Below are 11,808 nucleotides of genomic sequence, written 5' to 3' on the forward strand. Positions count from 1 at the left end.
AACCAAAAGAGTAATCTGCCATTTGTGTCGTCTCATTAATCCTAAGGTAAAATGAACCAGGGAACTATATTAAAGTGTGTTTGCATTCAAAGTCTTCCTAAACATTTTATTTACATTTAAATATTCAAATTAAATTTCAATGCAATTTTAAATGCTGATAATTTAAAAAGGAAAACAGAGTAGGACCGGGGAAGTTCGTGGCAAGAGCACTGCAGCACCGCCTCACCAGTTCACCCTTCCCATAGACAGCTGCCTCTTTCCCACTTTATTTTGAAGTTTTACTTATTCTATTTTTTATTGAAGTATAGCTGATGTATAATAGTATGTTAGTTTCAGGTATACAGCATTGCTTTAAATATCTCATTTAATGGGAGGCAAGGGCCTAGGCTTAGGAGACGGACCTGGATTAGAGTCTAGGGTAAAGCACTACCTTGTAAGTAAACCCAGGAAAGATTCCCAAACAAACTGAATTTCAGTTTTCTCCTCTATAAAATGATTTGGAAAAACTTTTACCTATCATTCATAAGGTGTTCAAGGATTCAGTAAGATAACTCATAGAAAATGTTTATACAATGCCCAATGCATAGTATCCTCTCAGCAATATTAACGTAGTTCTGGTTGTAGATCTGATAATGTGTTTGGTTTATACAGAGTCTACTACTCTGCTAATTTCCTTCAGATAATTATTTTTTAACTTCCCCTTAAAAACGCAACCTGATGTTATTATTAATTAGTACCACCATTTTTTCAAAGATTAAAATTCTCATACACTGAGTTAAGGACTTTCATTATTACATTTAGGGTTGCTTTAGTTAATAATAGTATATTTATAAAAATAATAATTACAAAGAATTGAAAAAATGTATTAAAATGTTAAATAAAAAATACAAAATTGCACATAAATGCAACTATGTAAAATATATACAAGAATATACTGCTGCTAAGTCTCTTCAGTCATGTCCGACTCTGTGCGATCCCAGAGACAGCAGCTTACCAGGCTCCCCCGTCCCTGGGACTCTCCAGGCAAGAACACTGGAGTGGGTTGCCATTTCCTTCTCCAATGCATGAAAGTGAAAAGTGAAAGTGAAGTTGCTCAGTCGTGTCTGACTCTCAGCGACCCCATGGACCTCAGCCTACCAAGCTCCTCCATCCATGGGATTTTCCAGGCAAGGGTACTGGAGTGGGATGCCATTGCCTTCTCTGACAAGAATATAGACATCCCAGAAAAGCATCTAGTTATGCTTCACTGATTGTGCTCCTTTGACTGTGGACATCCCAGAAAAACATCTAGTTATGCTTCACTGATTGTGCTCCTTTGACTATGTGGATCACAACAAACTGGAAAATTCTGAAAGAATACATTTGAATCAGTTCTAATGAGATGGATGAAACTGGAATCTATTATACAGAGTGAAGTAAGCCAGAAAGAAAAACTCCAATACAGTATACTAACGCATATATATGGAATTTAGAAAGATGGTAACAATAACCCTGTGTACAAGACAGCAAAAGAGACACTGATGTATAGATCAGTCTTATGGACTCTGTGGGAGAGGGAGAGGGTTGGGAGATTTGGGAGAATGGCATTGAAACATGTATAATACCATGTATGAAACGAGTCGCCAGTCCAGGTTCGATGCATGATACTGGATGCTTGGGACGACCCAGAGGGAGGGTATGGGGAGGGAGGAGGGAGGAGGGTTCAGGATGGGGAACACAGGTATACCTATGGTGGATTCATTTCGATATTTGGCAAAACTAATACAATATTGTAAAGTTTAAAAATAAAATTAAAAAAAAATAAACTGTGAAAAAAAAAAGAAAAGACGTCACTTTGCTAACAAAGGTCCATATACGCAAAGCCATGTTTTTCCAGTAGTCATGTATAGATGTGAGAGTTGGGCCATAAGCAAGGCTGAGTGTCAAAGAACTGATGCTTTCGAACTGTGGTGCTAGAGATGACTCGAGAATCTCTTGTGCTGCAAGGAGATCAAATCAGTCAATCCTAAAGGAACAACTCTGAATTTTATTGGAAGTACTGGTGTTGAAGCTGAAACTCCAATGCTTTGGTCACCTGATGCAAAGAGACATCATTGGAAAAGAACCTGATACCAGGAAAGATTGAGGGCAGGAAGAGAAGGGGACAATAGAGGATGAGATGGCTGGATGGCATCACTGACAACTCAATGGACATGAGTTTGAGCAAATTCCAGGAGATACTGAAGGACAGGGAAGCCTGGTATGTTGCAGTCCATGGGGTCAAAAAGAGTCGTACATGACTTAGCAGCCGAACAATGACAGCAAGACAGTTGTATAACAAATTTGAAGAAAAGTTCATTTGCAAATATAATTTTAAAAGTTAAAAGTGACCTTAGAAACCAGCCAGCCAAGAAGTTTTCACACTGTGCACAACAAAAGCATCACAGGTCTACAGAAGTGCCTTGGGTATAATTAAAGGGCACAGTTGTTATAAAGTGTTAAGATAAGCTAGCAGCAAGCCAGGCCTCTCCAGTCCTGCTTCCATTAGTACAGTTTCACTCTTATTTGCTTTATATGTTTATGTATTATTTCATTTAAATAAATACTTCCACTGGCTAAGAAAACAAAACAAAAAATCAAAATCACTTCATAAGGAAGACAAAGTCACACACATAAATATTTGATGAGCTCTCCTCTATTTCTCAGTGTTTTTTTTTTTTTTTTTTTTTTTTACAGTTAGAGGGGACCAATGTTGGTTCCTTACTAATGAAATATGTCACCTCTAGGATGAGGCAGTTACAAGCTTATACACACTTTCCCACTGTCTCTCTTCTGTTGATGAGATAGGATGGAAAATGGGGAGCACTCCTGTTCACAAAAGTTCAACTCCAAGACAGCTGCTATCTCTTTGCCCGTGAGTGACTATGGAGCAGACCCGTCTGTTCACCCACTTGGGACATGCAAAATAAGCTAATAGGTAACTTTGTTGTGCTACATTTTGAGTTAATAAGGATACTTGTTACTTCTGAATAACTTAACCCATCCTTACTATAGCACTCCATTATAAAGATGAGGAAATAGAATTGCAGATAATAGGTCAGTTTCCATTCCAATCCCAAAGAAAGCCAATGCCAAAGAATGCTCAAACTACTGCACAATTGCATTCATCTCACACGCTAGTAAAGTAATGCTCAAAATTCTCCAAGCCAGACTTCACCAATACGTGAACCGTGAACTCCCAGATGTTCAAGCTGGTTTTAGAAAAGGCAGAGGAACCAGAGATCAAATTGCCAATATCCGCTGGATCATGGAAAAAGCAAGAGAGTTCCAGAAAAACATCTATTTCTGCTTTATTGACTATGCTAAAGCCTTTGACTGTGTGGATCACAATAAACTGTGGAAAATTCTGAAAGAGATGGGAATACCAGACCACCTGACCTGCCTCTTGAGAAACCTATATGCAGGTCAGGAAGCAACAATTAGAACTGGACAAGGAACAACAGACTGGTTCCAAATAGGAAAAGGAGTATGGCTGTATATTGTCACCCTGTTTATTTAATTTATATGCAGAGTACATCATGAGAAATGCTGGACTGGAAGAAGCACAAGCTGGAATCAAGATTGCTGGGAGAAATATCAATAAACTCAGATATGTAGATGACACCACCCTTATGGCAGAAAGTGAAGAGGAACTAAAAAGCCTCTTGATGAAAGTGAAAGAGGAGTGTAAAAGTTGGCTTAAAGCTCAACATTCAGAAAATGAAGATCATGGCATCTGGTCCCATCCCTTCATGGCAAGTAGATGGGGAAACAGTGGCAGACTTTATTTTTGGGGTCCAAAATCACTGCAGATGGTGACTGCAGCCATGAAATTAAAAGACGCTTACTCCTTGGAAGGAAAGTTATGAGCAACCTAGATAGCATATTCAAAAGCAGAGATATTACGGACCAACAAAGGTCCGTCTAGTCAAGGCTATGGTTTTTCCAGTGGTCATGTATGGATGTGAGAGTTGGACTGTGAAGAAGGCTGAGCGCCAAAGAATTGATGGTTTTGAACTGTGGTGTTGGAGAAGACTCTTGAGAGTCCCTTGGACTGCAAGGAAATTCAACCAGTCCATCCTGAAGGAGATCAGTCCTGACTGTTCATTGGAAGGACTGATGCTGAAGCTCAAACTCCAATATTTTGGCCACCTCATGTGAAGAGTTGACTCATTGGAAAAGACTCTGATGCTGGGAGGGATTGGGGGCAGGAGGAGAAGGGGACAACAGAGGATGAGATGGCTGGATGGCATCACCGACTCGGTGGACATGAGTTTGAGTGATCTCCGGGAGTTGGCGATGGACAGGGAGGCCTGGAGTGCTGTGATTCACAGGGTCACAAGGAGTCGGACATGACTGAGCGACTGAACGGAACTGAACTGAACTGAGGAGTTGTTCAAGGTCACTGAGATCTGGACTGATATCAGAGTTTCCTGACTCCACAATGCAAGATCTCAGTATACCAATTTAAAAGGCCTTAGAGCACAATGGAGTGATAAACCATGGTGTTAGGGGTGGGTTTAAAGATCACCTAATACAAACTTTTCTAAATTCAGGATGATAGAAGACAATACAGTTGATCACAAAATCCAGTGGTGGTGATCTCACCATTGCCAGGGTTGGTTCATTCCCATTTGATGGTTAACATTATCAGCATTCCTTTTCTAAAGACATGGCACTGAAAATAATGAAACAAGGAGACTGAAGATTGGTTCAAGGTTTGTTAAGCAATTAATCTTTGAGCATTTCTATGTGACAAACACTGTAGTTAAAGCATAAACAAATATGTAAGCTATGACGAGTAAATATAGACATGATTCCTATTCTCATGGGACTTTCAGGCAAGTAAAGTTACATGTGTATTTTTTCCCATGAAAGAGTCACAAATATAAAAATGATCACAAATTTCAATAAATTCCATGAAGCAAAATCAAAGGATTATGAGAGCACAAAAAAAGAAATCCAACTTAGTCTGAGTTATAAAGCACAGAAGAGGAAAGTTTGAAGGATAGCATACACATTTCTGGTTTGCCCAACTTGGCAGATTAGACTATCACTTGCTGAAATAGAGACACTGGAAGACTTGGTTTTGGGGAGTGAAGTAAGTGAGGTGAAGAAACCATGCAAATTTCAAAACATCTGGGAATTAGAGGCATCAATCTGACTTCCACATATAAAAAGTATACATAAGGATGCAAATAACCTCTGAAGGAGTGAATATCTCTATAGAAAATCTAAAATAAGACAGAGCTGGGAATGACAGAATATTTACTCAGCTGGAAGCACTGACTCTGCCTGCCCATTCATTTTCAAGTCACTCAATATGAGGCAGATGGTTGCAGCTGAAGTCCAGCAGCTGTTCCTCCTGTCACCTCTCCTCTGACATTTTCCAGATGGTGTCATTCTGTGGGTGATCTTTATTAGAGAGCAACCCTGTTGGTGTGGACCTTAAAGGATGGCCCAGGTCAGGAGGTGGAAGTGGCTGACATTTCAATTCTGACCCATCTTCTGCCATCCCTTAGGCCAGATGTGTTCCAGTGCTGAATAACGTGCTCCCCTCTGAAGTTAAGAATCCACTGAAGCATTATAATAACATCTCGCAGGCTGCCACAATACAGTTCAGTTCAGTCACTCAGTTGTGTCCAACTCTTTGCAACCCCATGGACTGCAGCACACCAAGCATCCCTTTCCATCATCAACTCCTGGAGTTGTGCCATAAAACAACCTTAGCCTTTTCAAAGGTCCCAGGAAGACCTGCTTAGCTAGCACTACTTGTCAATCAATTATGATTCTTTTCTTTTTTAAGAAAAAAGCTTAAAAGAATTTATATTTAGAAAACCCAGTGAACTATCATTGGCCTCTGGAATCTGGATCAATAGAAAGGCAAAAGCTTGAGATTCAAATGTATCAACAATCTGAGTTATGGAACAGCCATCAGTAATTGGTTGTGGAGCTTTGAGCAAGTGATGTAATCATTGTGGGTCTTGGCTCTACTATCTGTAGAATTGGGCTAATATCCAATTTGTGGATGTTGTGATAACTCTAATTAATATGAGGGCTTATTTATATATTGTTCTTGGAAGCTAAATATATTTATTATCCATATTACTTTAGACATTGATTTGTTTTTGCCTAATACTATAAAAAAAAAATAGTAGCCACCATTTACTAAGTGCACACTAAGAAAGTACCTGTGTGTCAGGCAATTTTCAAAATGCTTTATGAATATCAATTTATCTGTGAAAAATATGTGAGATATTTGCTATTAATATCTTGAGCTTTTTTTCAGATGAGAACACTGCAGCAGACAGTTGCTTAGTCAAAGTCACAGAAATTATAAATGATGGCAGTGAGATTTGAACCTAAGCAGTCAGACTTCAGAATCCACATTCCTATCCATTAAGTTAGGATACCAAGGATAACAGAATAGAGTGTAATCAAGAAGTAGACATATGTATTACACACCTCTCCTTTAGGGGCACTATTAATACTTAAACACATTTCTATGAAATTGCAAGTGCATCCTTCGTCACCTGGCCTGGATAGACAGAAAGCCCTATAACAGGGAAGATGGCAAATGTGAGACAAGAATTGAGAGAGTAGCACTGAAACATACATACCATATGTAAAACAGATACCTGGTGAAAATTTGCAGTATGATGCAGGGAGCTCAAACCCAGTGCTCTGTGACAACCTAAAGGGGTAGGATGGGATGGGAGGTGAGAAGGAGGTTCAAGAGAGAAGGGACATATGTATAGCTATGGCTGATTCATGTTGATGTATGGCAGAAACTAACACAATATTTTAAAGCAACTATCCTCCAATTAAAAATAAATAAAGGGTTTGTTGGGGATTAGCAGGCAAGATGAATATTTGACTAAAGACAATCTGATGGCTTTCAGGTGTACTTCAGTTCAGTTCAGTCTCTCAGTCGTGTTTGACTCTTTGTGACCCCATGGACTGCAGCATACCAGGCTTCACTGTCCATCATCAACTCCTGGAGTTTACTCAAACTTATGTCCATCAAATCGGTGATGCCATCCAACCATCTCATCCTCTGTCATCCCCTTCTCCTCCTGCCTTCAAACTTTCTCATCATCAGGTCAGGGCGTTTTCCAGTGAGTCAGCTCTTCACATCAAGTGGCCAAAGTATTGGAGCCTCAACTTCAGCACCAGTCCTTCCAATGAATATTCAGGACTGATTTCCTTTAGGATGGACTGGTTGGATCTCCTTGCAGTACAAGGGACTCACAAGAGTCTTCTCCAACACTACAGTTCAAAAGCATCAATTCTTTGGTACTCAGCCTTCTTTATAGTCCAACTCTCACAACCATACATGACTACTGGGAAAACCATAGCTTTGACTAGATGGACCTTTGTTGGCAAAGTATGTCTCTGCTTTTTAATATGCTGTCTAGGTTGGTCATAGCTTTTCTTCCAAGGAGCAAGCGTCTTTTAGTTTCATGGCTGCAGTCACCATCTGCAGTGATTTTGGAGCCCCAAAAAATAAAGTCTCTCACTATTTCCATTGTTTCCCCATCTATTTGCCATGAAGTGATGGGACTGGATGCCATGATCTTAGTTTTCTGAATGTTGAGTTTTAAGCCAACTTTTTCACTCTCCTCTTTCCCTTTCATCAAGAGGCTCTTTAGCTCTTCTTCACCTTCTGCCATAAGGGTGGTGTTATCTGCATTTCTAAGGTTATTGATATTTCTCCTGGCGATCTTGACACTAAACCAAAATCCAGGAGATCTATGCCCTAGTCTCTGCCACTAACAAGTGACTAGCATTTCATGTAACCTATTGCATTACTTTGGTGTCCTCATCTGAAATAAGGAGTTGGCTCTAGCCCTAGAACAAATTGATTTAGGCAGATAGTCTCTAAAGATCACTTCAGTTCTAATATCATTGTATTATTGTATTAAAATCCAGAAATAACATATTCAGCCACAAAGACCACCAGCAGTATCTTTTAATCTTAGTAATAAGATTTTAAATTAAATTTTTCATTAAGCTTAATGAATGCATGTTACACTACTTGAGTCAAGAAAACTGAATAGATATAATCTGGACTGAAGAATTGAGTACCCATGTGTCTGTTTGTGACATGTCAGTAGCTGCAGAATTCTTGGGCCAGTCCATACTTAACTGTAAAACTGCATCTTGACCAAAAGGGGTAATTTCCACATTTTTTTCTTGATATAACATTATTCATAGTCCATTTTCAACCAAGTCAATAAACTCATGGAAACAGGTTTGTTATATCTATTTTACCATTTATGAAAAGCACCTTATGTGGAGCAAAGGAAACGCTCCTATGGGAATGTATGTTGATGCAGCCACTTTGGAAAATGTATGGAGGCGCCTCAAAAAACTAAAAATAGAGTTGCCATAAGGTCCAACAATCCCATTCCTGGGTATATATCCAGATAAAACTGCAATTCAAAAATATATATGCACTCCTATGTCCACTGCAGTGCTATTTACAATAGCCAAGGCATGGAAACAACCTGAATGCCCGTCAGTGAATGGGCATACATATAAACAGTGAAACACTGCTGCTGCTGCTGCTGCTGCTAAGTCGCTTCAGTTGTGTCTGGCTCTGTGCGACCCCATAGACGGCAGCCCACCAGACTCCCCTGTCCCTGGGATTCTCCAGGCAAGAACACTGGACTGGGTTGCCATTTCCTTCTCCAATGTAAGAAAGTGAAAAGTGAAAGTGAAGTTGCTCAGTCGTGTCCGACTCCTAGCAACGCCATGGACTGCAGCCTACCAGGCCCCTCCATCCATGGGATTTTCCAGGCAAGAATACTGGAGTGGGGTGCCATACTCAGCCATAAAAAAGAAAGCACTACAGCCCTTTGCAGCAACACGATGCCACTTTCAGCAGCACAGATGGACTTAGAGATTATCATACTAAGGAAGTCAGAAAGAGAAAGACAAACACCATATGATATCACTTATACGTAAAATATAAAATATGAAAGAAATGAACCTATCTATGAAACAGAAACAGACTCACAGACATAGAGAACAGGCTTGTGGTTGTCAAGGAGGAGGAATGGGAAAGAGAAGGATTGGGAGTTTGGGGTTTAGCAGATGCAAGCCATTATATATCAGGGAATGTTTAACAGGAGGATTCCTACATACTGTTTCTCATAAATTCTCTGTTCCTTATCAGGTCCTATTCTGAGAATGAGTAGAGCTGCACGCAGCTCTCAGGACTGAGATCATGAGGAATGGTATCTGCTTGAATTCCTTTCAGTAACTCCCTTCAGTGATTCTTTTCAGAGTCAATGACCTTGTATGTATTAGACTGTCCATATTGTGGCTATTGATAAAATTTCATCCTGTGTAATAGCTGAATAATCATCTTACTAAAGATATATAAGCCTGCATTTCTGGTAATAAAATACCTTTGCTCCATCAGAGCTTGGGTCCCCCTGTCTGTCTTTCTCTCTTTCTTTCTCTCTCTCTCTCTCCCCCTCCCTCCAGCTCTCTCTTTTACTTTCTTATCGTTGACTCCGGACCACCAGGTTCCAGTCCATTAAAGGACCCCAACAATTATATGTATAGAATGGATAAAGATAAACAAGATTCTACTGTACACAGCACAAGGAACTATAGTAACTATCCTGTGATAAACCATAATGGAAAAGACTATAAAAATAATGTGTGTGTGTGTGTGTGTGTGTGTGTATCCATATCTATCTATATCTACCTATCTATCTTTATATATATATATATATAACTTAATCACTTTGCTATACAGTAAAAAGTAACACAACATGTAAATCAACTATACTTCAATTTTTAAAAAAAGAAAAGCACCTTATAAAACATTTATTGTTTCCTGAAGTAACAAAGTTCTGAGTATTCTCAGCTGGTGGCATTATCTAGCACATATCTGCCATAAACAGACAGAAAGCCTTGGAGTATTGCTTCTTTTCTGAAGGCACACAGCTAAGTGGTGGCTAAAAGTTCCAAGAGTTAGCCTCCTGACTTTCTGATTTGTTTGGGTAGGAAACTTTCCAATACTAGCAATTGGCACCCCCTTAGACATCTGTTTCCCTGGGGAAAGAAATAAATAAGCCACAGAAAGATTAAATCTAATTATTATGATTTCCATTTCAAGGGCAAGGCCTTTTCATAAATAATTATGTCTTAGTGCAAAACTGGCAAATTTTAAGCATTGGCCCTATCATTCATAAATAATGAGTAGATTTATAACCCTCAAAATCATTAGCTATGGAAGGCTAATGAGGACTTTAACCAAAAACACCACTATGTGAATTCCTCACTGAGGTAACCATAGAATCCTGACTTTGAAAACACCCACTTCTTACCAAGTGAACCTCACATCCAGACCCCAAGGTAAAAGTGAAGTAGTGACTACAACTATGGGAAAAAGGAGTTTACGGTTCCTTAAGAAAACCTGCCTGCCAATGCAGGAGACATAAGAGAGGCAGGTTTGATTCCTGAATCGAGAAGATCCTCCGGAAGAGGGTATGACAACCCACTCCAGTACTCTTGCCTGGAGAATCCCATGGGCAAAGGAGTCTGGCAAGCTATTGTCCACTGGGTTGCAAAGAGTTGGACATGACTGAAGCAGCTTAGCACACAGGCATGCAAGAAGTGACCCTCAGATAAAGGCAGGTTTCTGCATTCCTAAAGATGTATATATATAAAAGCATGTGTGAATGGAAATCATGACAGAATAAAATACTAGAAAGGGCACTGGATAGGCATGAGAAAGACCTCAGGCCCAGTGCTGGCAGAACTACTGCCCCCTCTCTTAGCTTCATTTCCTCTCATTTAATATGGGAACACTGAAATAAATACACTCTAAAATCCATTTACAACCACCTTATACAAAGGGAAAGAATTAAGGTAAAGGCATATTTTGCACCCCCACCCTAGTTTATAAGATATTTATTTTATTAATTTTATTTTACTTTATACACACTCCACTTACCTGCACCAGGCACCATTCTAAACTCTTTACAAACATCATCTCATTTAATCATCACAGAAATGCCTAAAACAGGGAGTATGATCAATCCTACCTTAAAGACGAGAAAACTGGAATATGGAAAAAGGTTAAATAGTAACCCAGCTAGTGGTTCTCAATCCATGTGCCACAGCACGCTGGGGTGCCACAGGTTCCATACAACCAAATGCTGATCAAGGCAGTAATTTAATTACATGTGATACGTACTTTTACTGAAATGTTTGTCAGAAGTAGTTATCTCAGTATCTTCTTTGATACAGACAATTTTCATTTTTTAAAGATAACTATCAGTACTGGAAATTTTATTTTTTTATATATTTTTTTGCTTTGTAATTTTCCACTTCTTGCCACTAAGTATAAATTCCAGAAAGAATTCCTCTGTCTTGTCCAGTATTCTATCTCCAGAACTTAGGAATAAGTGAATGAATGAGAATCTCCTGTCTCAGTGATTTAATAGTAGATTAAACATATTATGATAAAGAAAGTTTGGAAATAATATGAATAACACTGTCAAAGTATCTATATTATGGAAAGTCATAAAAACTCAAGCCACATCTCAAAGCAATCTACATATATGAATTAACTCTTATCAACCCTACCATTAATCATCTTCACTAATCAGAATTTACATACTTGAACACCTTATTACTTTGATAAAATGTTATTTGCTATATTGCTTACCGTGTTTGACTACCCCATGTCAAATCTACCCCTGATCATTCCTCTAAGCTAACTATGATAAGCTCATTCTTTTTTCAATAATTGGCCCAAGAACAGAC

The sequence above is a fragment of the Bos javanicus genome, chromosome 7 (genome assembly GCF_032452875.1).
Source record: "Bos javanicus breed banteng chromosome 7, ARS-OSU_banteng_1.0, whole genome shotgun sequence".
Taxonomy (NCBI): domain Eukaryota; kingdom Metazoa; phylum Chordata; class Mammalia; order Artiodactyla; family Bovidae; genus Bos; species Bos javanicus.